At 37.2% G+C, this 24,214-nt stretch overlaps 1 long non-coding RNA gene across 1 annotated transcript in view; it reads left to right on the top strand.

Moving 5' to 3' along the window:
* Positions 1-5,581: 5,581 nt before the first annotated feature.
* Positions 5,582-24,214, top strand: part of LOC144340742 (uncharacterized) — a 163,206-nt gene continuing 144,573 nt past the window's right edge. The window contains exon 1 of the long non-coding RNA XR_013417037.1: positions 5,582-5,750. This is a non-coding gene — a long non-coding RNA (uncharacterized LOC144340742). The remainder of the gene's footprint in view (positions 5,751-24,214) is intronic.

Genomic DNA, 24,214 nt, shown 5'->3' with positions numbered 1-24,214 from the left:
AGTGTGGTGATGGGACTCATAATGAGAAACATTGACCAAGTCAGGTTCCCTTTAGTGTTGAATTCCAAGTTGAATTACAATATTTCCTGTAGTAAATAAACATGTTTTGAGTAAGTAACAAAATGAAAAAAAAGTTATGTATTAAGAAAGTTTAATCAAGCAAAGGTATGCAGCATGCAAGTCTAGTTAACTAATGTCAATAATATAATGCTGAATCTTAATAAATGATTGCTGAATTTCAAGTAAATGAATATACAATGATTCACATAATTTGCAGGAAAAGAAATTAGTTTCTGAAGTCAATTAACTCTTCTTCAATTTGTTTACCTGTTTCACAGTTTTCCAAAAGGTGGTAGCAATTGACAGAAAGTCACCAAGAGAGGAAATGAATGTAAATGTAGGATAGACGCACTTGTCTGAACATGGCTCTAGGTGGGACTCTGCAGCATTTTTCTCTCTAGATACATCTCTGGATTCCTGGCACTTTCAAATGTATCTCTGTCTTTCTAATGTGATAATATCTAATTTCCAGTGGAGGTAAGTGGACAAACTCCTTTTGTCATTATATGTTACGGTGGCTCCTCCTGACTGTTATAGCCAGATACTTACCTGCCCATAAGGTTTCAAGTATTTGTTTATAACCTAACACATGCTTTATTCATTTTTTTAAAAAATGACAGATAAAATTTTGTGTATGTTTATTGTGTAAGCATATTGTTTTGAAATATGTACACATTGTGAAATGGCTAAATGGAGCTAATTAACATATGTGTTATCTTCCACACGTATTTTTGTGGTGAGAACACTTGCATGATCTTACTTACATGTGGAGTGTAAAAAAGTTGAACTCCTGGAAATATGGAGTGGAAAGGTGGTTGCCAGAAACTGGGAGAAGGGAAGAATAATTGAGGAGATGTTTGTCAAAAGATAAAATATTTGAATTAGATAGCGGGAATAATTCAATGGATCTATTGTACAAAATGGTGACTATAGCTAATGACAATTAATTATATTCTTGAAAATTGCTAAGAGAATAGATTTTAAGTGTTCTCACTGCAACCAATAAATCCTGGAGTGGCAACTACAAGGGTGAATTAAAGGCCAGTTTCCCAAGCTCAGTTTCTCAGAGTATCTTCCTCTTGCCTTTCCTTTTCCCAGCAAGCCCAGGCTTGAAGACTGTGGTATTTTCTAACAGTCACTACGATAATTTCTCTGCAGATGTTGGCCGAACTGTTACAGAATTATCATGTCAAAACTTCCATCCAAAACATTCATTTGTAGAATGGTTATGGTGACACAGGCATCTCTTGGAACAGCACAGTGTTCTCAAGGGGTCCCTACTTGACAGACATTAGGAAGTTGACTAGTGGGCTACTAGCCATGAAATGATGCTAAGTTCCTTTGATAAAACTCTAAAGTATTAACTCAGGAGGCTATTCTCCTGTGAGGAATCTGTTATCCTTGTCAGAAGAAAAAGCAGGCTCAATCGATGTTATCCAAGTTTTTCTTCCTTTCTACAACTTGAAATTATGATACATTAACAGGAGAAAAGATGATGGAGGAGAGTACAGGAGATGGCTGGGATATCCCATTCCATTACGTCCAGACAGAACCATCCAGAAAGCCGGCTAACAATCAAGAGGAGCTAGAAACGGAAACTTTTTGGATAGGGGAGTAAAATGTCTAATGTCAGGAGCCAATTTAGAGTTCTTAAATTATCTGAATCATTAAATATTGAACTACTGGGAAAGCAACAGTTTTAATCAATCAACAATTGAATCACCATAAATTATTCTGAGCACCTGTGGTAAGTTCAAAACAGTTCAGTTAGTTTTCATTTGTTTTATATGCAGAGTGATATTACATGCTGCTTCAGTGTAGGAATTATGTTCAATAATGGCATGCTTTGTCCACTAGAAGCACACAAAACAAACTTTTTTTTATTTCTTTTTTTTTTTTTTTTTGAGACGTAGTCTCACTCTGTGACCCAGGCTGGAGTGCAGTGGTGGGATCTCGGCTCACTGCAAGCTCCGCCCCCCAGGTTCACACCAATCTCCTGCCTCAGCCTCCCGAGTAGCTGGGACTACAGGCGCCCGCCGCCACGCCCGGCTAATATTTTTTGCATTTTTAGTAGAGACGGGGTTTCACCGTGTTAGCCAGGATGGTCTCAATCTCCTGACCTCGTGTTCCGCCCGCCTCAGCCTCCAAAAGCGCTGGGATTACAGACGTGAGCCACCGCACCCGGACTTACATGTTAATTTATAAAGGTGAACAAGAGCTGAAACTATTAGTCCAATAGTGATAGGGAGACTTGGGTTTTTCTTACTGTTGAATTGTGTTCTCCATCAGCCTACTCCAAAAGGGCCTTAATCTTAAAGTGAAAATGAAACCAAGGCTATTAGTTTGGAAAGGATCGTATAGGCTTCCTAGAACACCCTTCTATTTAATGCATGGTTCTCCTAATAATCTAAATTTATGTATGCTCATTTGTAAATGTGACTCTCACAAGCCTGATCTTATGTTCAGTTGAAACTTGAAGTGATTTATCTGTGGGATCTGAGAGGTTCCTAGAAGTTGCCACTTCAGGATACAGATATGTTGAAGCTATGAGTTTCTAATTTCTGGAGGCAGAGCCATTATCTGAATGACTTGAGAGAGAAGAGAATGAACCTGTTTCCACTCACTGATCTCTAGAATTACTAGATCTCCTCTGTACATTGAGGAACTTAGCAAAAAGGCAATTGGATTTAAACCTGACTACACATTAGAATCACCTGGGAGACTTGAACTATATACAAATGCCTGGTCTCCACTCCCAGGTATTTTAATTTAATTGGCCTGAGATGGCTCCTGGGCATTTGCAAATTTTAAAGCTTTTTGCATGGCTTAAATGTGCCATCCGAGTTGAGAATCATTAGAGGAGAAATCATCAAGTTGATCTGGTCTCCTGCTCTGACATTCTGAGACTCTGGAAGACAACAGATCTAATAAGTTTCCAATGACGGATCGGGGGAGATCTGAAGCTTGGATCACTGTAGCTTTAATCATCTACTGTTACTCTAGTAGAATAACACATTTCACTAATCCAAGAATTCACTCTCCGCAGCTCCTGCTATGAAATTTATGACATTTCTAATGAGTCCAAAGAACCCCCAATAGAAAAAAATCATGCCCTTTGTTGATTTCAAAATTTTTACCATACATGGAAGTTTCAGAATATTTTTTCCAATTTTAGCTAATATTATACTAATTATAAACATTATACACATCAGAATTGATTATTTCTCATAAGTTGGATGAAATTATCTTCTACCTATAACATTCCTTCTCTAAGGAGATAGTGAAATGTTTGTTAGTGGAAAATTCTGTATAGACAACTCTTAAATAGCATCTATAAATCTTTGAGAAAACACAAGTAGTAACATAATTCTAGTGGGTTATTGTCACATGAAGATACAAGCCTGAACTTATAAAATCATTCTTGACTATGAGAGAGAGTTACAAATGCCTTTTGCTGGAAATTGCTGAGGAAATATAAAAGTGTATTATTATTTTGGATTCTGTTTATTGAAAACATTTTTGGAACTGGAAAATTAATTAGCTGGCTGATTGAATTAAAGGCAACTGGTGAGAACCATCCTTCACAAACTGCAATTTCAAAAAGCTCCACTTTAACCTAAGGGCTATGGATTTGTTCCTGATTTAATTTGGAAGACCAAGTCTCACATATTCATTCCACTGCTGCTCCCTGTATTTACTGTAGTTAATTGTTACTGGAAGTCTAGAGCTAAATTGAGAATTTGTGTTCTTCTAGAGTTTTAAAGAGCTGTGGGACCCTGCCACAAGAGGCTTAGCATAGAGCAGCTTCAGGTTGGAGTAGGATATTTATTCCTCATGGGTGAATATTTTCTTCAGTTTTGTAGACATTTTGTCTTACAAATGATTGTATTCTCAGCAGAGGCTGAAACAGTTCACTTCTAACTCGAACAATAGGAGCACAAAAAGAAAACAAATGACAGGAGGAAAGCTAGAGCAAGAAGTACTAGAAGAGGAGACCAAAAGACTTAGGTTATAGGAATGACGTTCACAGCCTGAGTTCAGTCTTGGCTCAGACAAGCACCCCACTCTTTGTGGTACCAATTTACTGTATTATCCCATTTCCACACTGTTATAAGGAACTGCCCAAGACTGGGTAGTTTAAAGAGGAAAGAGGTTTAATTGACTCACAGTTCAGCATGGCTGGGGAGGCCTCAGGAAACTTAGAATCATGGCAGAAGGGGAATCAAAGACGTCCTTCTTCACATGGTGGCAGGAAGGAGAAGTGCCAAGCAGACAGGGGAAAAGCCCCAGATACAACCATCAGATTTTATGAGAACTCATTATTATGAGAAAAGCATGGAGGTAACCACCCTCATGATTCAATTACCTCTTCATCAGATCCCTTCCATGACACCTGGGGATAATAGAACTATAATTCAAGGTAAAATTTGGGTGGGAACACAGCCAAACCACATCACAGGTCATTTTTGGTTAGTGAACAGTTTTTAAAAGCAACTCAAGCCAGAGCTCATATCTGACAAAGACAGCAAACACCAGAAAGCCAGTGGGGGGAAAACAGTTCCATAAAAACCTCCTTGACTAGAGGAACTGAATGTATAAAGGAAGATGGAAATGCAATAGATAGATTTCTCAGCAGGTGGGGAAGAGTAACAGCTGGACCAAAGTTTATATAAATATAAATCTTTAAATACAACTTACCAGAAGTTTGATGAGCTAAATAATTGCCGAACAAATATGTCCATGTTCTAATCCTCAGCACTAGGGAATATATTGTCTTAAATGGCAAAAGGAACTTTGTAGATGTAATTAAATCAGTGATCTTCAGATGGGGAGATTATCCTGAATCATCTTGGTGGATCTAATGTATTCACAGGTGTCCTTATAAGAGGGAGGAGGTAGAATTAGATTCACCAAGCATATATCATGGCAGAACAGAGGTTGGACTAATGCACTTTGAAGATGGACTAAATGGCTACTAGATGAGGAAGGCCAACAACCTCTAGAAGTTGTAAAAGGCAAGAAAATGAATTTTCTCCTAAAGCTAGCACCTAGTACCCAATTTTTACCAGCACTGAGTGTTTACTGTGTTTTGGGTATTGAGCTATGTACTCTTCCTATGTTATCTCATTTATCCCTCATTACAATTATATGAGGACTTTCAGCATTCCCTTAGCCCAAGTACCATGGTTTTTGATCATGGACTTATTTCTCTAGACGGTCTGCTGTGGATCTTCTCTAGCAATGTCTTTCCTCTTGTCAAGGGGACGTGTCCATCTGGACCTCTACCAATTTCTAGGCCATGTTCTGTGTCCTTGTATACAAACTATGGTATTCCCTTTTCAAATAGCAATAGCCTCCAGCAACTTCCCAGAACACAAGATCTATTCCCAAAGGCACATCCCAACTTCTAAAAATAAAACCCAAAGTGAGGCAGTCCAGGGTTGGCATGGGACCCCACCCCCAGTAAGAAAACCAGATGTTTCCTGTTTTGTTGCTCTGTTATCCTCAACATATGGCTTCCACCTCATAGTACAGGACCACTTAAGCTCCAGCCATCTTATTCTTCTTTCAGTCAGAAAGAAGGAAAAAGGCAGGAGAAGGCACATCATTTCCCTTTTACTTCACCTACTGGAAGTAGAACACGAAGCTCTTTATAGGAAGAGGAGTGGGAGGTCCTGCTAAAGGCACAGGTATTTTGTACTGTCAGGCTGGCATATTCATTGCAATTACTAATATAATTTAATTCTGACGTTTTCATTTTGTACTGTTCTATTTGTCTTGTTTTACTCCTCTCTCCTCAGTGTGTGTGTGTGTGTGTGTTTGCGTGTCTGTGTGTGTGTGTATTTTCCTTACCTGCCTTTTAAAATATTGCTTTAGTTTATTTACATTTTTCTTTCTACTTTATTTGAAAGTTTCTATTCTTTTTGTAGTTACTATCAATATTCCAGTGAATATTTATAATAAAATCAACCTCTTTGCAGATGACTAGAGTGAAATAAGGATCTAGGATGGCTTTAACTCTATTCGTTTTTGTCTCTGAGGCTGGAAAAAACAGAAATAGACAAGTGGAAAACTAGAGCTAGAAGCTCTGAAAGCTGCCTTAAGCAATGAGAATGACATTCAGGAGCCTGAGTCCTTGGGACTTTGCATGCAGTTGTTATCTGTTATTTTAACAGCATTGTTACAAGCTCAAATTAATTACTATTATCGTTTTATATCATTAATTTGTTTTTAGATGTGTATGATTATTTTCTTTGCTCACCAGTCTCACTTCCATTTCAGATATTCTTTCTGGCATCTTTTTTTTCTCCTTTTGGATTATTTAGAATTTCTATTAATGAGAGTATGTTTTTGGTTATCTGAAGATGTTTTACTTGCTTTTTTTCTTTAAAATAGTTTTCCTGAGCAATCAATATAATTGAATAGCCATTTTCTCTCTCGATGCTAAAGGTGTATTTTACTCTCTGCTTGCTATGATCTAAATATTATGTCTATGTAGGTTTTTCTCTTGTTTTCTTTTTTGTTTGTTTGTTTGTTTTTTTGAGAGGGAGTCTCACACTGTCTCTTGGGCTGCAGTGGTGTGATCTTGGCTCACTGCCACATCCGCCTCCCAGGTTCAAGTAATTGTCCTACCTCAGCTTCCTGAGTAGCTGAGATTACAGGCACCTGCCATCACACCCGGTTAATTTTTTTGTAGTTTTAGTAGAGATGGGGTTTCACTATGTTGGCCAGGCTGATCTCAAACTCCTGACCTTGTGATCCACGGGCCTCAGCCACCCAAAGTGCTGGGATTACATGTATGAGCCACCACGTCCGGCCTTTTCTATCATTTTTTTTCCTGGTATCTATTTAAAATGTATTTTGAATCTTCTTGCCCTATTCATAATGTGTCTTACATTTTATTTCACTTTTCATTACTTTGTGCTACAATATTTTATGATTTGTTCTGATCCTTCTCCCATTTACTAATTATGTTTGGATTTCTCAAACTTTCACTTCACAACTAAGTTGATAATTTTAACTACATTTTTTTTTTTCTACAACTTTTCTGTATTCCTTTGTTAAATATACCTAGTTAATTCTGGTAGCCTTTTAATTCTGATTTTATACTTTTAATTCCATTTTATTTTCTGAAATTTAATAAGCACATCCCTTTAGCATTCTTTTAAAATATTTTTAATATATGAGTGTTTATAATTCTGTTATTGTTTGTTGTTTCTGTTGGTTCTCACTCATGGATGCTTGTTCTCTCATATGTGTGGCATAATTTTTTATTGAGAATTCATACTTGTTTACATTGTGTGTTGAGTATATACAGTAGAGGGAAAATTTTGGATTGCTTCTTCCAGGTACCTAGGTAAAAAAATAGATCTTAACATACATGGCAATTCTTGGCTCACATATTTTGAACTGAATGATAGAGTAGATTAAGACCACAAAATATTTTAAGACCAGACTTTGACCTCATAGTCTCAGTGAAGGTTTTGTTTACATAAAGATTCCACTTAAGACTGAAACCAAATTATGCATGGTACTTTACTTATTTTACTATTTGCCTTTATGGAGTGTCTTTTTCTGTTATTGCTAAAAGAGCATGTGATTTATTCAGATGCTTGATTTTGAAGCTCTAAAAAATGTGGAGTCCATATGTACCCTCAGATTAACTTTCATTTTTAATACTGGCTTAAGTTCGTAATCCTTGCTCCCTGACTGCATCTGATCTGAGCCAATTTCTAATATTTTATGCAAGCTCATCCAGCTACTTGGGAGTCTGTTTTAAATTATTTTATCAATGTTTATTAGATGTTACATAGCAGGAGAATTTTGCAATTTCCAGTTCATCATAATGTTGGAAACACAAGGCTCATATTAATCCTTCAGAAAATTGTTCTATTCTCGGGGTGCTTACATTTTTTTAAAGGAATAAAAATATTATCACTAGGTTCATATAAAATTCTATGTTTTTTGGATGCTTACATTATATAAGAGAGTGGGGGCAAGAATTTTAGGTATGATTAGGTGGTATCAGACAATATGATGTAAAACAAATTTATCTGAAACCAGGTTGCCTGGGTTTGAATCCTTGCTCATTCACTTAGTAACTGTGTGATTACTGGGGAATTAGTTAATATTTCTGGGCTCTGGTTTTATTCTCTTTAAAAGAGGTATAATATTAATAACTCCCTCATAGGTTTATCTGAGAAATGAATCTATCGATACATGTAAAATACTTAGAGAAATGTTTGGCATATGACAAGACTAAAAAAATCTAGTTATTATGATCGTAAATGGTATGGTGATATGAAGTAGTGTATTGCAAATTAATCACAGGATCAACAGGATTTTTTAAAAAGTAGATGATAGGCAGCAGTGTTTAAAATTGGGATTGGTGTATTTCATCCTTTATTTAAAAGAAGCTGAGTTGCAAAGCTTACAAGTGAATGAAAGATAGATTTAAATATTTTTGTAGGACTTGAGTTAAAGTGTTCATTTGACATATGTCTCTGAGTAAGCAGATAAGAAATGGGCCTTTCAAAATTGGCCTTTCAAAACACTTACACATTTTAGTTAATGACTTTCAAAACATACAAGTTTAATTTTTAATGATGTTTCTTTATGTTAGGTTTATTTAGCATTCAAAAGTGATTTTTGATCACTATTTTGGAAACATTCAAAGTTTCTAAGAAATGACTGCTGTTACTAGGATACATTTTATTTTTATATTTATTCATCTCCTGTTTAACATTTTAAGATTTTACAGACAAATAAAGATCTTCTTTCCAATGTCTTGGAAATAGGTATTTTCAACTATAAACATGTTATGAAAACTATAATATTTTTCTCCGGACTGCTGAAGAGAACTGGCATGAAAAAATATAAATCCATGTAAAAATATGCACCATGGGTTTGTTGTGGGAGAATTTAAATTCTTTTCTTTTCTTCTCTGAAGAAATATTTAATGCAGCACTTTTTCTTCATTGCAGCTTCAGGGAATTCATTCTCAAAACTATAGAAAAGGTGATTGGGACAGGCACTTCGTTTGATGTTATGATTCTTTGGAAATAAAATAATCCTTCCCCCAATCTGGGATACAATAATTTACTTTTTGATACACCTATTCCTCAAGACTGAGATTTTGTTTTAGGCATATGTGAATTTTGAATGCCTCATATTGGAGACACTTATAATAAAGGTAAAATTGAGTGTTGGGAACCCAAAATCGAAGGAATTAAAATAAAAAATTAGGAACACAGACTTTCTCAGTGTGATCTTTTGAGGTGAAAATACATTGCAAGAAAATAAAGCTTGGCTTTATAATTCCAAAGTAGCATTTGTAGCCAATAGGTATTGAGAGGCTGTTGCTACCAGATGAAAATAAACTGCTCTGTCTTCATGATATAGGCTGGACACAAGTTTTTTCTGTTGAAGCACAGGCTCTGCAATATTTGATCCCAGAGAAGAGTTTTGAGAAACATAAGTATAGAACATTCATTAGAAAAAAATCAATTTGATCTAGTGTTTTATCTAGTTAAGGACACTTATTACTCATGTTTCTGAGGTCACAATGGTAACCCTAAGGTGGTATCAAGAACTCAGAAAGTCATTGAATCAGCAGTGAAGGAAAAGTTAACCCCTATATGTGCCTACTAACTGCAAAATACAAACAGATGTATAAACATCTCATTAAAACTACCTAAGGTAGAACCTAAAACATATCTATCAACCAAATAAGTTAATTGTATTTATTGGAAGTTAGTTGTATTTATTAACACTAACATAGGTTTATGAGTTATGATAAATATTATCTTTACTTTTATATTTATATATGTGAATAACATAATTTCTTAGATTTACCCAAAAACTTGGGCAACTATTTTTTTTTCCATAAAGTTGAAAATTCTTCAAACATTGATATTTACAACAAGGTGGCTGTCCGGAATTAACCATTGCTTTCGGGTCAAGCACACTGTCCATGAATTTTGCTTCATTAAAATGAGATTCTTGTTTGTGTCCCTACAACTTCAAGGTTCAAAATTGCCACAGTCCTAGTTTATATATCTGTCCTTATAAACAATATTTTGTGAAATAAAAAGTTATAAACACATAGAGATAAATTCAAGAGATTATTTTCATTTTAATTTGTATGAACTAGCCAAGATGTAGGAATCATATTAAAACTTAGCAGGTTCTCCGAAAATGAAAATTGAATGAGATTAGCATTATTTATCTGTGGTCAGCATCAGGTCCAATGTGAGGTATGCATTCATATAGCAGGTGCTTTAGCTAATGAGTTGTTTAGTTAATGTAACGAGTTTACTGTGCTAGGTTGACTAAGTGAGGTAAATGTAAGAAATGCCTTTTTCTTTCTCCTTATATCATCATTTATCAAATAAGAAAGGCTCTTTCTTCCCTGCTCCTGTATTTCAAGCAGAAGTCATAGATTTTGCCATTATTAAGTATTTTTAAACAATGCTATTTAAAATTATTAAAAATACAATCCAAAGTAAATCAAATTTTATCTTTTCTTCAGTTTAAAGTTTGTCTTCTCCACTGAAGCTCCCTGCCTGAATTGCATTGAGGAAGGAAATTCTCACCACCTATGAAATTCTGAGAATTTCTCCCTAAACAGTTAGTGAAAGCCATCTTCGTCTTTTGCTATATATCAGCCAAAGTATGTGCTGGACTACGATTCTCCAAAATGGTGTGGTTAGCATGTCTGGCATGGTGGGGCTTTAGGATGTGTGATCAGCTAACACCATTCATTTTCAGTTGTTTTATCTCAGGCAGAGTCCCTTTTAACATCTTTTTACATTTACTAATGCAAAAAATATTTATATGCTAACTAATATTCCAGATATTGTATCAAGACATGTTGAAGGTTATATAATTCAGACTTAAGTAGGACAAAGCAAATTATATTAATTGAATAATAATTTTGAGAGAAAGAAACATGAAGAGTCAGGAAGGTAGGATGAATCAGAGTCTGATGATAATTATTTATTTGGAGGGGGATTTGGCTGTGTCATTCAGTGTCAGGTGGTGCCTTTTAATACATTGTTTTATTTTATTTTATTCATTTATTTTTGAGACAGAGTGTCACTCTATCTCCCAGGCTGTATGTAGTGCCACAACCTCAGCTCACTGCAACCTCCACCTCCTGGGTTCAAGCAATTCACCTGCCTCAGTCTCCTGAGTAGCTGGGATTACAGGCTTGAACCACCACGCCTGGCTAATTTTTGTATTTTTAGTAGAGATGGAGTTTCAACATGTTGGGCTGGCTGGTCTCAAACTCCTGGCCTCAAGTAATCTGCCCACCTCAGCCTCCGAAAATGCTGAGATAACCGGCATGAATCATTGCACCTGCCCATTTCTTTTTATTTTAGAACAATTACAAAAATAAAGGAAAATTGGAAGTACAGTACCAAAATGTCATTTTCTGAAGCATTTGAAATTAAGGTAGTGCTCTGATGTCCCCCACCAGTTTTCTTAGTTATATCCTTTATGGCACATCATTTAGTGCAAGATCATACAATGCACTTAGAGTTCTTTCATCTGAAAAAGTTATTCAGTCTTCATGTGCCTTTATTGATCTTGATACTTTTGAGCATTACAAGCCAATACTTTTGTATGCTGTCCCGCAATTTTGTTTGTCCAATGTTTCCTTGTAATTACATTCAAATGATATGTCTTTGGCAGGCCTATCACAGAAGTGAAGTATGTTCCCCTCCTTGACTCCTCTCAAGAGCACACATTTCAAATAGTCTTGTTAGCGACAATGCTCACTTTAACCACTTCATTAAGGAGGTGTCTGCCATACTCCAACCATGTAAAGTTACCACTTCTCTTCTCCAGAATTTGATAGTTTATATACTCCACCATTTTTTTCCAGTAAAATAATTAGAACACAGAGGGGTTGAATTTTTTGCCAAATAGCACACAGGTAATTGCCAGAAAAGCCAGATGGAGAACCCTAGAGTGCCAGACTTAGAGTGTGTTTTTGCTTTCAGCATTTCACTAATCTTTATAATGTAAATCAGTGTGCTTCTTGAAAAAAGGTCTTCAAAATAAATAGTAGCCATAATCTATTTTCTTTTGTCAATTTTCTATATTCCATCCCTAACACTAGAGGAAAATAAAATGGCCAATCCCTACTATTTGTTCAGTTTCCTTACAGTATACCTTATCCTAAATTCTCAGGCCTAGGTGATTTCACAGAGTTGCCAAATATTGTTATTAAGAAAGAGATCCAGGGACAAAATCTTCAAAACTAATGAAACATGTCATGCCCTATGTTCTTGCCAGATTGTAAATGTTCTTATATATTGTTCTATCATGTTCATGATTTCCTTTCATTTTTCTTTCTGCTTTGAGAAATCTTTGCCTGGAGCTTATATTCCACTGCTTCATAAGGTATTTCAAGTATTTTCTATTTTTCTTAGCATTATATAAATTTCTAGTCAATAAATTACTCATTACTCTTTGTGGAATGCTTTTTTTTCTCTCCTATTTGTTGTCTTTCCCCTAGCAAAATAATTTTTTCTTATTGTTTCCAATTGACTTTGCAATGAGTCTTCCATCCTCCAAGAGTCTTTCTATTCATGTGGTAAAAATAAGCTGGCAGAAATCAGGAATATAAAAGTTAAAGGATTACCTTTTTTGACTCCTGAAACCTCCTAACTTCATAGTTTTCCAGGAGAATTTAACTTAAGTCAACAGCATTCAATCAATGTTCATTGATTTTATACCAAGCAATTCCCTATATAACAAGAATACGAGTATACATATAATTCTAGATCCATGCCTACCAAGAAAATACAGTCTGAAGGGAAGAAGACAGATAAATAATGAGGATTTGCAATCTTTTAGGATTAGGTCTATGAAGACTAAATTGCAATGTAATGAAAGGTAGAGCAGTGCTCTTCAAATCATTGTTTATGGGTATGAAAAGACCTTTCCTAGGAGGTAATGTGTACTCTGAGTCCTAAAGTAGGAAATTGTTGTGGGAAGTCAGGGACCCTGAATGGAGGGACTGACTGGAGCTGTGGCAGAGGAACATAAATAGTGAAGATTTCATGGACATTTATCACTTCCCAAATAATACTCTTATAGTTTCTTACACCTGTTTTACTTTAATCTCTTAATCTTATTATCTTCATAAGCTGAGGATGTATGTCACCTCAGGACCCTGTGAACCTCAGGACCCTGTGATAATTGTGTTAACTGTACAAATTGATTGTAAAACATATGTGTTTGAACAATATGAAATCAGTGTATCTTGAAAAAGAACAGAATAACAGCGATTTTAGGGAACAAGGGAAGACAACCGTAAGGTCTGACTGCCTGCGGGGTCAGGCAAAAAGAGCCATATTTTTCTTCTTGCAGAAAGTCTATAAACAGACGTGGTCTCAGTCTCCTGAGATTGGTAAGATCACCTGTCACTTGAGCCTGGGAGGTCGAGGCTGCAGTGAGCCAAGATCACATCATTGCACTCCAGCCTGGGTGACAGAGTAAGACACTGTGTTAAAATAATAATAATAATAATAATAATAATTTGAAGACAGTGACAGAAGTCTTAAATTAAATGGGAGGCCCTTGTGAGCATGAGCCCTGTGCAACACAGATCACATCCCACGAAGTCAGCCCTGCCGAAAGTCCTGGGGTAGAAAGGATGAGTTGGAAGGGATGGCTATAGAAAAGGCAGGGCAGTGTGGTGAATAATGACTTAAAGTGAAAGCAGATCAAGACGAGCCCTGTAAAACAAGACAAAAAGTTTGGGATTACCAAGTCTATCTTATTTGAGAGTATAAGGATATATGTACCATTTTGTTAATGAAAGATATATGTTTATACTATCAACTACAAAATTTTTCTTCATAGAAATAAAAGAACTATTTATAAAAAAATTAAATAATAGTATATACATGTGTGTATATATATACACATACATATATGTATATACAGCATGTTTCCTATACATAATTACATAGACACTTCTCAAATTCCCCAAATATCTTTCCTATGGTTCTTCACATCCTTGTCTTTGAAATATAAGGTTTATTAAAAGAATGGTATACTTCCAATTGTTTCTTAGACCAAAGGTTTTAAGGAGTGCACATCCATTAAAGGGTGATCTCATATCTATTACTTTCAAATTTCACCCAGTTTAGATTTAATCATACATCAAGGATATTGTAAGAATGCTGAAGAGTTGTTTTCATAGAAGATTAAAGTTGCCATAGCATCACAGTTTACCTTTCCATTGCTCTGATTAAAGATATTTATTAGTAACTGAACTTTTCTCATTATAATTTTCCATTTGTTATTGCTCTTTTAATATTAGGATGACATAAAAAGAAATCCTCAATTGTGGCAAAGTTTAACTTTCTACCAAGTAGCTTCGTCAAAAAAAAAAAAGTGGTTAGGGTTATTGTTACCCACTATTTTAGTCTATTTTGGCTTCTATAATCAAAATACCATAAACTGGGTAGTTTATAAACAACAGAAATTTATTTCTTACAGTATGGAGTCTGAGAAGTCCAAGATCAGGGTGCTGGCAGATTTGATGTCTGATGAGAGCCCATTATTCAAACACGGCAACTTCTTGTTGAGTCCTTATGTGATGAAAAGGGTGAACAAGCTCTCTCAGACCTCCTTTATTTATTTATTTTTTTCTTTTTGTAAACTATTTGGAGAGATTTATTCTGAGCCAAATATGAGTGATCATGGCCCATGACCCAGCCCCAGAGATCCTGAGAATATGTGCTACAGCTTGGTAGTCAGGCTACAGCTTGGTTTTCTACATTGTAGAGAGACATCAATCAATACATGTAATATGTTCAGTCTGGAAAGGAAGAACAACTCAAGGTGGATGGGGGGTGGTCAGAGGGTTGGAAGGGTGTTCCACGTTATAGGTAGATTTGAAGATTTTCTGATTGATAGTTAGTTGAAAGAGTTTATCTAGAAGGGAGTGTCTGTGTTAAGATAAGTGGTTGTAGAACCCAAGGTTCTTATGCAGATGAAGCCTCCAGGTAGCAGGCTTCAGAGAGAATAGACTGTAAATGTTTCTTGGCAGACCCGAAAAGCTGCCGGACTCTTAGTTAATTCTCTCCCGAATCAGGAAATATATGTGAAAAGGGAAGAGGATTCTCTACAGAATGTAGATTTTCCCTACAAGTGACAGCTTTGCAAGGATATTCCAAAATATGTCAAAAATTAAAATATGTCAAAAATTATACATTGGGCCTGGTATCTGTTATGTTGGTATTTTATTGCTACAAAGAGTCTGCCCTCGTGATCTAAGTACCTCCCAAAAGCCTCACCTCTTAATATCGTAACCTTAGGGCTTAGAATATCAACATATGAATTTGGGGGAACACAAACATTCAGACCATAATACCCACCAAGAAGTTTTTTCCAAACAATCCGCACTCTACTGCTATCACTAGTTCCTGCTCATTCAGCCTCACCCATGAGGCTCCATCTGCCCCAGGGGTTCTCAACTAAATCAATATCTCTGGAGGGTTGATGCTCAGACATTGGTATTTTTCCAGTGCTTGAATTCACCTGCTTTTATCCCCAAATGCAGGAAGAAGACAAATAATTGCAATTCTAGGACTAGTAGCTATACCCCGTTTGTTTTTGGAAATTACCTTCTACACTGTAAAAGGATCCCAAATATTTTTATTGAGGACTTGCTTTCTTCCCAGAACTTGTTCTAGGCTCTGGAGAAACAACAGTGAGTAAGGAAGAAAGATTCCCGCCCTCTTTGAGCTTAATTTCTGGTGGGAAAACAGACAATAAATAAATGAATATAAGCATGCACTAATAGTCAAAAAGCATACACTAGGAAAAGACAACAAATAAGCACAATAATTGTAATAAATGCTAAGGTTGGAAATACACCATTCTAAAATGTAATAAAGAAGCTAAGGCCTGAAAGCTGAGAAAGAGGCCAGCTGTACAAAGAAATAGCATGAGTTCTAGTTAGGAGAAATAAAGGACAAGCACAATACAATCATGAAATGGGAACAAAATTGTTGTTCCAAGAAAAGAAAGAACGCCAACGTGAAAGCAGTACAATGAGAAAGGAGACTGGAATGAAAAGGCTATTTGCAGACAGGGGTCAAATCAGTTTATCTGTCTGAACTCCCCTTCCTGCTTGAGTTGTCATGCCTGCAAAAACTCTCACTATAATATTGGCCTTTCTCATCAGCCTCCATTTCTGTTTATCTTCATCTTCTCAGCTTGACTCCCAGACTCAGACCTTACTCAGACACTGAACCTTGACCATGTCCTTTTAAGAAGAATGCAAAGGAGTAAGAATGATGAAATGGACTTTGGGGACTTGGAGGAAAGGGTGGCAGGGGGATGAGGGATAAAAGACTACAAATTGGGTACAGTGTAACCTGCTTGGGTGGTGGTTGGACCAAAATCTCAGAAATTACCGCTAAACAACTTATCCATGTAACCAAACACCACCTGTTCCCCAAAAACCTATTGAAATAATAAGTTTTAAAAAGTCTGATCTTGATCTTGTCTTTGCTCCTGAGACTGTTTTTGTCAGGCATTCTTTATTTTTATTTTTTAAATTTTACTTTAAATTCTGGGATACATGTGCTGAATGTGCAGGTTTGTTACATAGGTATACATGTACCATAGTGGTGGTTTGCTGCACCTATCAACTCATCATCTAGATTTTAAGCCCAACATGCATTAGGTATTTGTCCTAATGCTCTCCTTCCCCTAGCCACTCATCACCCCCGAGCCCCTCATCCCCAAACAGGCCCCAGTGTGTGATGATCCCCTCCCTGTGTCCATGTGTTCTCATTGTTCAACTCCCACTTATGAGTGAGAATATGTGGTATTTGGTTTTCTGTTCCTGTGTTAGTTTGCTGAGGATGATAGTTTCCAGCGTTATCTATGTCCTTTCAAAGGACATGAACTCATTTTTTTTTTTTATGGTGGCATAATATTCCATGGTGTATATGTGCCACATTTTCTTTATGCAGTCTATCGTCGATGGGCGTTTGGGTTGGTTCCAAGTCTTTGCTATTATAAATAGTGTTGCAAAAAACATACATGTACGTGTGTCTTTATATTAGAATTATTGATAATGCTTTGGGTATATAACCAGTAATGGTATTGCTGGGTCAAATGCTATTTCTGGCTCCAGATCCATGAGGAATCACCACGCTGTCTTCCACAATGGTTGAACTAATTTACACTCCCACCAACAGTGTAAAAGCGTTGCTATTTCTCTGCATCCTCACCAGCATCTGTTGTTTCCAGACTTTTTAATGATCACCATTCTAACTGGTATGAGATGGTATCTCATTGTGGTTTTGATTTGAATTTCTCTAATGACCAGTAATAATGAGCTTTTTTTTATGGTTTGTTGGCCACATACATGCCTTCTTTTGAGAAGTGTCTGTTCATATCCTTTGCCCACTTTTTGATGTGGTTGCTTTTTTTTTTTTTTTTCTTGTAAATATGTTTAATTTCCTTGTAGATTCTGGATATTAGACTTGTCAGATGGATAGATTGCAAAAAATCTTCTCCCATTCCGTAGGTTGCCTGTTCACTCTGATGATAGTTTCTTTTGCTGTACAGAAGCTCGTTAGTTTAATTAGATCCCGTATGTCAATTTTCACTTTTGTTGCAACTGCTTTTGGTGTTTTACTCATGAAGTCTTTGCCCATGCCTATGTCCTGAATGGCATTGCCTAGGTTTTCTTCCAGAGATTTTATGGTTTTTCTGTTTTACATTTAAGTCTTTAATTCAACTTTAGTTAATTTTTGTATAAGGTGTAAGGAAGGGATCTAGTTTTAGTTTTCTGCATATGGCTAGTCAGTTTTCCCAGAACCATTTATTAAATACAGAATCTTTTCCCCATTGCTTGTTTTTTAAGGTTTGTCAAAGATCAGATGGTTGCAGATGTCTGGTGTTATTTCTGAGGCTTCTGTTCCATTCCATTGGTCTATATATCTGTTTTTGGTACCAGTACTATGCTGTTTTGGATACTGCAGTCTTGTAATATAGTTTGAAGTAAGGTAGTATGATGCCTCCAGCTTTTTTTCTTTTGCTTAGGATTGTCTTGGCCATATGGGCTCTTTTTTGGTTCCATAAGAAATTTAAAGGAGTTTTTCCTAGTTCTGTGAAGAAAGTCAATGGCAGCTTGATAAGAATAGCTTTGAATCTATAAATTACTTTGGACAGTATGGCCATTTTCATGATATTGATTCTTTCTATCCATGAGCATGGACATTTTTCCCGTTTGTTTTGTCCTTTCTTAGTTTCTTGGACAGTGACTTGTAGTTCTCCTTGAAGAGGTCCTTCATGTCCCTTGTAAGTTGTATTCCTAGGTAATTTATTTTCTTTGTAGCAGTTGTGAATGGAAGTTCACTCATGATTTGGCTCTCTGCTTGTCTATTATTGGTGTATAAGAATACTTGTGATTTTTGAACATTGATTTTGTATCCTGAGACTTTGCTGAAGTTGTTTATCAGCTTAAGGAGTTTTGGGACTGAGATGGTGGGGTTTTCTAAATACACAAGCATGTTGTCCACAAACAGAGACAATATGACTTCCTCTCTTCCTATTTGAATCCCTTTATTTCTTTATCTTGCCTGATTGTTCTGGTCAGGACTTCCAATACTATGTTCAATAGGAGTGATGAGAGAGGACACCCTTGTCTTGTGCAGGTTTTCAAAGGGACTGCTTCCAGCTTTTGCCCTTTCAGTATGATATTGGCTATGTGATTGTCATAAATAGCTCTTATTATTTTGAAATATGTTCCATCAATACCTAGTTTATTGAAAGTTTTCAGCATGAAGGGGTGTTAAATTTTATTGAAGGCATTTTCTGCATCTATTGAGATCATCATGTAGTTTTTGCCATTGGTTCTGTTTATGTGATGGATTACGTTTGCTGATTTGCGTATGTTGAACCAGTCTTAAATTCCAGGGATGAAGCCAACTTGATCATGGTGGATAAGCTTTTTCATGTGCTGCTGGATTTGGTTTGCAAGTATTTTATTGAGAATTTTCACATCGATGTTCATCAGGGATATTGGCCTGAAATTTTTGTTGTTGTGTCTCTGCCAGGTTTTGAATCAAGATGATGCTGGCCTCATAAAAGAAGTTAGGGGGGAGTCCCTCTTTTTCTACTGTTTGAAATAGTTTCAGAAGGAATGGTACCAGCTCCTTTTTATACCTCTGGTAGAATTTGGCTGTGAATCCATCTGGTCCTGGGATTTTTTTGGTTGGTAGGCTATTAATTACTGCCTTAATTTCAGAATTTTTTATTGGTCTATTCAGGGATTCGAATTCTTCCTGGTTTAGCCTTGGGAGCATGTATGTGTCCAGAAATGTATACATGTCTTCTAGATTTTCTTTTCTTTTTTTCTGTTTTGGAGATGGAGTCTTGCTCTGTCTCCCAGGCTGAAGTGCAGTGGTGCAATCTCAGCTCACTGCAACCTCCATCTCCTGGGTCCAAGCAATCCTCCTGTGTCAGCCTCCTGAGTAGCGGGGAGTACAGGTGCACACCACCATGCCTGACTAATTTTTTTTTTTTTTTTTTTTTGTATTTTTAATAGAAACGGTTTCACCATGTTGCCCAGGATGGTTTTGAACTCCTGAGCTCAGGCAATCTGCCCCTCTTGGCCTCCCAAAGTGCTATGATTACAGGCATGAGCCACTGTGCTTGACTTCCTTTATCATTTTTTATTGTGTCTATTTGATTCTTCTATGTTTTCTTCTTTATTAGTCAGGCTAGCAGTCTACCTATTTTGCTAATCTTTTAAAAAAACTAGCTCCTGGATTCATTGATTTTTTGAAGGGTTTTTCATGTCTCTGTCTCCTTCAGTTCTGCTCTGATCTTAGTCATTTCTTGTCTCCTGCTAGCTTTTGAATTTGTTTGCTCTTTCTTGCTTCTCTAGTTCTTTTAATTGAAATGTTCAGGTATCAATTTTAGTTCTTTCCCACTTTCTGATGTGGCCATTTAGTTCTGTAAATTTCCTCTAATCATTGTTTTAGCTGTGTCCCAGAGATTCTGATATATTATCTCTTTATTCTCATTGGTTTCAAAGAAATTTCTTATTTCTGCCTTTATTTCACTATTTACCCAGTAGTCATTTAGGAACAGGTTGTTCAGTTTCCATGTAGCTGCGTGGTTTTGAGTGAGTTTCTACTTTGATTGCACTGTGGTCTGAGACACTGTTTGTTATGATTTCACTCTTTTGCATTGCTGAGGACTGTTTTACTTCCAATTATGTGGTTGATTTTACAGTAAGTGTTATGTGGTGCTGAGAAGAATGTGTATTCTGTTGATTTGGGGTGGAGAGTTTTGTAAATGTCTATTAGGCCCACTTGGCCCAGAGCTGCGTTCAAGGCCTGAATATTCTTGTTGACTTTCTGTCTTCTTGATCTGTCTGATATTGACAGTGGGGTGTTAAAGTCTCCCACTATTATTCTGTGGGAGTCTAAGTCTCTGTAGGTCTCTAAGAACTTGTTTTATTAATCTGGGTGCTACTGTATTGGATGCATGTATATTGAGGATAGTTAGCTCTTCTTGTTGCATTGACTCCTTTACCATTATGTAGTATGCTTCTTTGTCTTTTTTGGTCTTTGTTGGTTTAAAGTCTGTTTTATTAGAGATGAGGTTTGCAACTCCTGCTTTTTGTTTGTTTGCTTGTTTGTTTGCTTTCCATTTGCATGTAAATAGTCCTCCATTCCTTTATTTTGAGTCTATGTGTGTCTTTGCATGTGAGATGGGTCTCCTGCATACAGCACACTGACGGGTCTTGACTCTATCCTATTTGCCAGTCTATGTCTTTTAATTGGAGCATTTAGCCCATTTACATTTGACATTAATATTGTTATGTGTGAATTTGATCCCGTCATCATGATGCTAGGTGGTTATTTTGCACATTAGTTGATGTAGTTTCTTCATAGTGTTGTTGGCCTTTATATTTTGGTGTGTTTTTGCAGTGGCTGGTACCAGTTTTTCTTTTCCATATTTAGTACTTCTTTCAGGATCTCTTGTAAGGCAGGTCTCTTGTTGAGAAACTGTCTCAGCATTTGCTTGTCTGTAAAGATTTTATTTCTCCTTCACTTTTGAAACTTCGTTTTGCTGGATATGAAATTCTGGGTTGAAAATTATTTTCTTTAAGAATGTTGAATATTGGCCCCCACTCTCTTCTGGTTTGTAGGGTTTCTGCAGAGAGATCCTCAGTGCGATATACTTCCCTTTGTAGGAAACCTGACCTTTCTCTCTGTCTATCCTTAACATTTTTTTCTTTGTTTCAACCTTAGAGAATTTGATGATTATGTGTCTTGGCGTTGCTCTTCTTGAGGAGTATCTTAGTGGTGTTTCTGTATCTCTGTATTTCCTGAATTTGAATGTTAACCTATCTTGCTATGTTGGAGAAGTTCTCCTGGATAATATCCTAAAGTGTGTTTTCCAACTTGATTCCATTCTCCCCATCACTTTCAAGGACCCCAGTTGATCACAGGTTTGATGTCTTCACATAGTTCCATATTCCTTGGAAGATTTTTTCATTCTTTTTTATTCTTTCTTCTCTAATGTTGTCTTCACACCTTGTTTCAGTAAGTTGATCTGCCATCTCTGATATTCTGGTATCCTTTCTTCTACTTGATTGATTTGGTTATTGATACTTGTGTATACTTTATGAAGTTCTGGTGTTTTGTTTTTCAGCTCCATCAGGTCATTTATATTCTCTAAACTGGTCATTCTAGTTAGCAGTTCCTGTAACATTTTGTCAAGGTTCTTAGCTTCCTCACATTGGTTTGGAACATGCTCCTTTAGCTCAGAGGAGTTTGTTATTACCCATCTTCTGAAGCCTACTTCTGTCAATTTGTCAAACTCATTCTGTGTCCAGTTTTGTGCCCTTGCTGGAGAGGAGTTGCAGTAATTTGGTGGAGAAGAGGCATTCTGGTTTTTGGAATTTTCAGTATTCTTGCACTGGTTTTTCCTCATCTTCCTGGATTTATCTACCTTTGATCTTTCAGGCTGATGACCTTTGGATGGGATTTTTGTGTGGGTTTTTTATTCTTATTGTTGATGCTGATGTTGATGTTATTGCTTTCTGTTCATTAGTTTTTCCTGTAACAGTCAGGCCTCTCTTCTGCAGGTCTGCTGCAGTTTGCTGGAAGTCCACTCCAGATCTTATTTGCCTGGGTATCACCAGTGGAGGCTGCAGAACAGCAAAGATTGCTGCCTGCTTCTTCCTCTGGAAGCTTCATCCCAGAGGGGCACCAGCCTGATGCCCTCCAGAGCCCTCTTGTATGAAGTGTCTGTCAACCCCTGTTGGGAGGTCTCTCCTGGTCAGGAGGCATGGGGGTCAGGAACCCACTTGAGGAGGCAGTCTGTCCCTTAACAGAGCTCACGTGCTGTGCTGGGAGAACCATCCTTGTCAGAATCCACTGCTCTCTTCAGAGCTGGCAGGCAGGAATGCTGAAGTCTGCTGAAGCTGTGCCCAAAGCCACCCCTTTCCCCAGAGGCTCTGTCTCAGGGAGATGGTAGTTTTATTTATAAGCTCCTGACTGGAACTGCTCCCTTTCTTTCAGAGATGACCTGCCCAGTGAAGAGGAATCTAGAGAAGTAGTCTGGCCACAGCCACTTTGCCATGCTGTGTTGAGATCTAACCAGTCCTTAGCATTGTCAGGGGAATATTGCCTACTGAAGCCTCAGTAATGGCAGACACCCCTCCCCCCACCAAGCTTGATCATTTCAAGTTGACTTCAGACTGCTGTGCTGACAGTGAGAATTTCAAGCCAGTGGTTCTTAGCTTGCTGGGCTCTGTGGGAGTGGGACCCAAAGAGAGAGACCACTTTGGCTCCCTGGCTTCAGCCCCCTTTCTGGGAGAGTGTACAGTTCTGTCTCGCTGGGGTTCCAGGCACCACTGGGGCATGAAACAACATACACACACACACACAAAAACAAAACTCCTGCAGCTAGCTTGGTGTCTGCCAGAACAGCTGCCCAATTTTGTGCTTGAAACCCAGATTGCTGGTGGTGTAGGCACACAAGGGAATCTCTTGGTCTGCAGATTGCAAAAACTGTGGGAAAAGCATAGTATCTGGGACAAATAGCAGTCCCTCATAGCTTCCGTTGGCTGGAAAGGGAGGCCTCCTGCTCCTTGCACTTCCCGGGTGAGACAATGCCCCACCCTGCTTCTATTCACCCTTTGTGGGCTGCACCCACTGCCTAACCAGTCTCAATGAGATGAACAGTGTACCTCAGATGGAAATGCAGAAACTACCCACCTTTCATGTTGGTCCTGCTGGGAGCAGCAGACTGGACCTGTTCCTATTTGGCCCTTTTGCCAGATCTCTTCAGCCATTTTGCCAGATCCAGGCATTCTTGCTTTCTTCCATGCCCTACTCAAAGCTACCATCAACATTTCCTATGGAATCTAGACCATGACCATGACCTTCAGCCTAGGACTCTTCCGCCAATGTGGGTGCTGGTCAGGAACACCAGTCACATTTTCCTCAACTTGCTACCTAATGTGCTGCCTGCCTTTAATAATAGCAGTAGCCACTGAGTACCAGAACCCAAAAGATGCAGCTCCTGGCAACTGCTCAAGAGCAGCCAAAAAAGGAGCAACTGTGTCCAACATGAATCATGAAACCTCAATGGAGAGATGGTCTTATTTTGGAATTTTAGCCAATAATTATTTCTCTTTTAAATTTTCCAAGTAGATTTTTAGATATTGATATCCATTCAAATATTAGTTCATGGTATGAAGTTGAAATAGCTTTCATGTTTATTTCATATTTGTTAGAAAGAAGGGAATTCCTACATAATGTTGACTGTTAAAAGTTAATAAACTTAATATGGTAAAACATCTTTTGTTCTTTCATATTTCACTTACTTCACTGAGAATAATTTCATGAATTCCCTTTACATATTTGTACAATTCAGGCTTATCAGTTAGATGTCTTTATCCCAATAAAACAGCTTCCAAAGTACACTGACTTCAATGAGGCCCTTGTGGCCCCTGTTAACAAAACAACAGGGAAGCTTTTAAGCTCTGAATTATAATCACTTGAGTTCATAAAAACCATAGATATTAAACTTTGAATTGTTTTGCATGGGTAGCAATGATAACTGGATGGAAATTATAGTATAT

Source organism: Macaca mulatta, chromosome 4, assembly GCF_049350105.2.
Source record: "Macaca mulatta isolate MMU2019108-1 chromosome 4, T2T-MMU8v2.0, whole genome shotgun sequence".
NCBI lineage: Eukaryota > Metazoa > Chordata > Mammalia > Primates > Cercopithecidae > Macaca > Macaca mulatta.
Note: the sequence above shows the minus strand (reverse complement) of the source record. Positions and strands in the feature narration are given on the sequence as shown.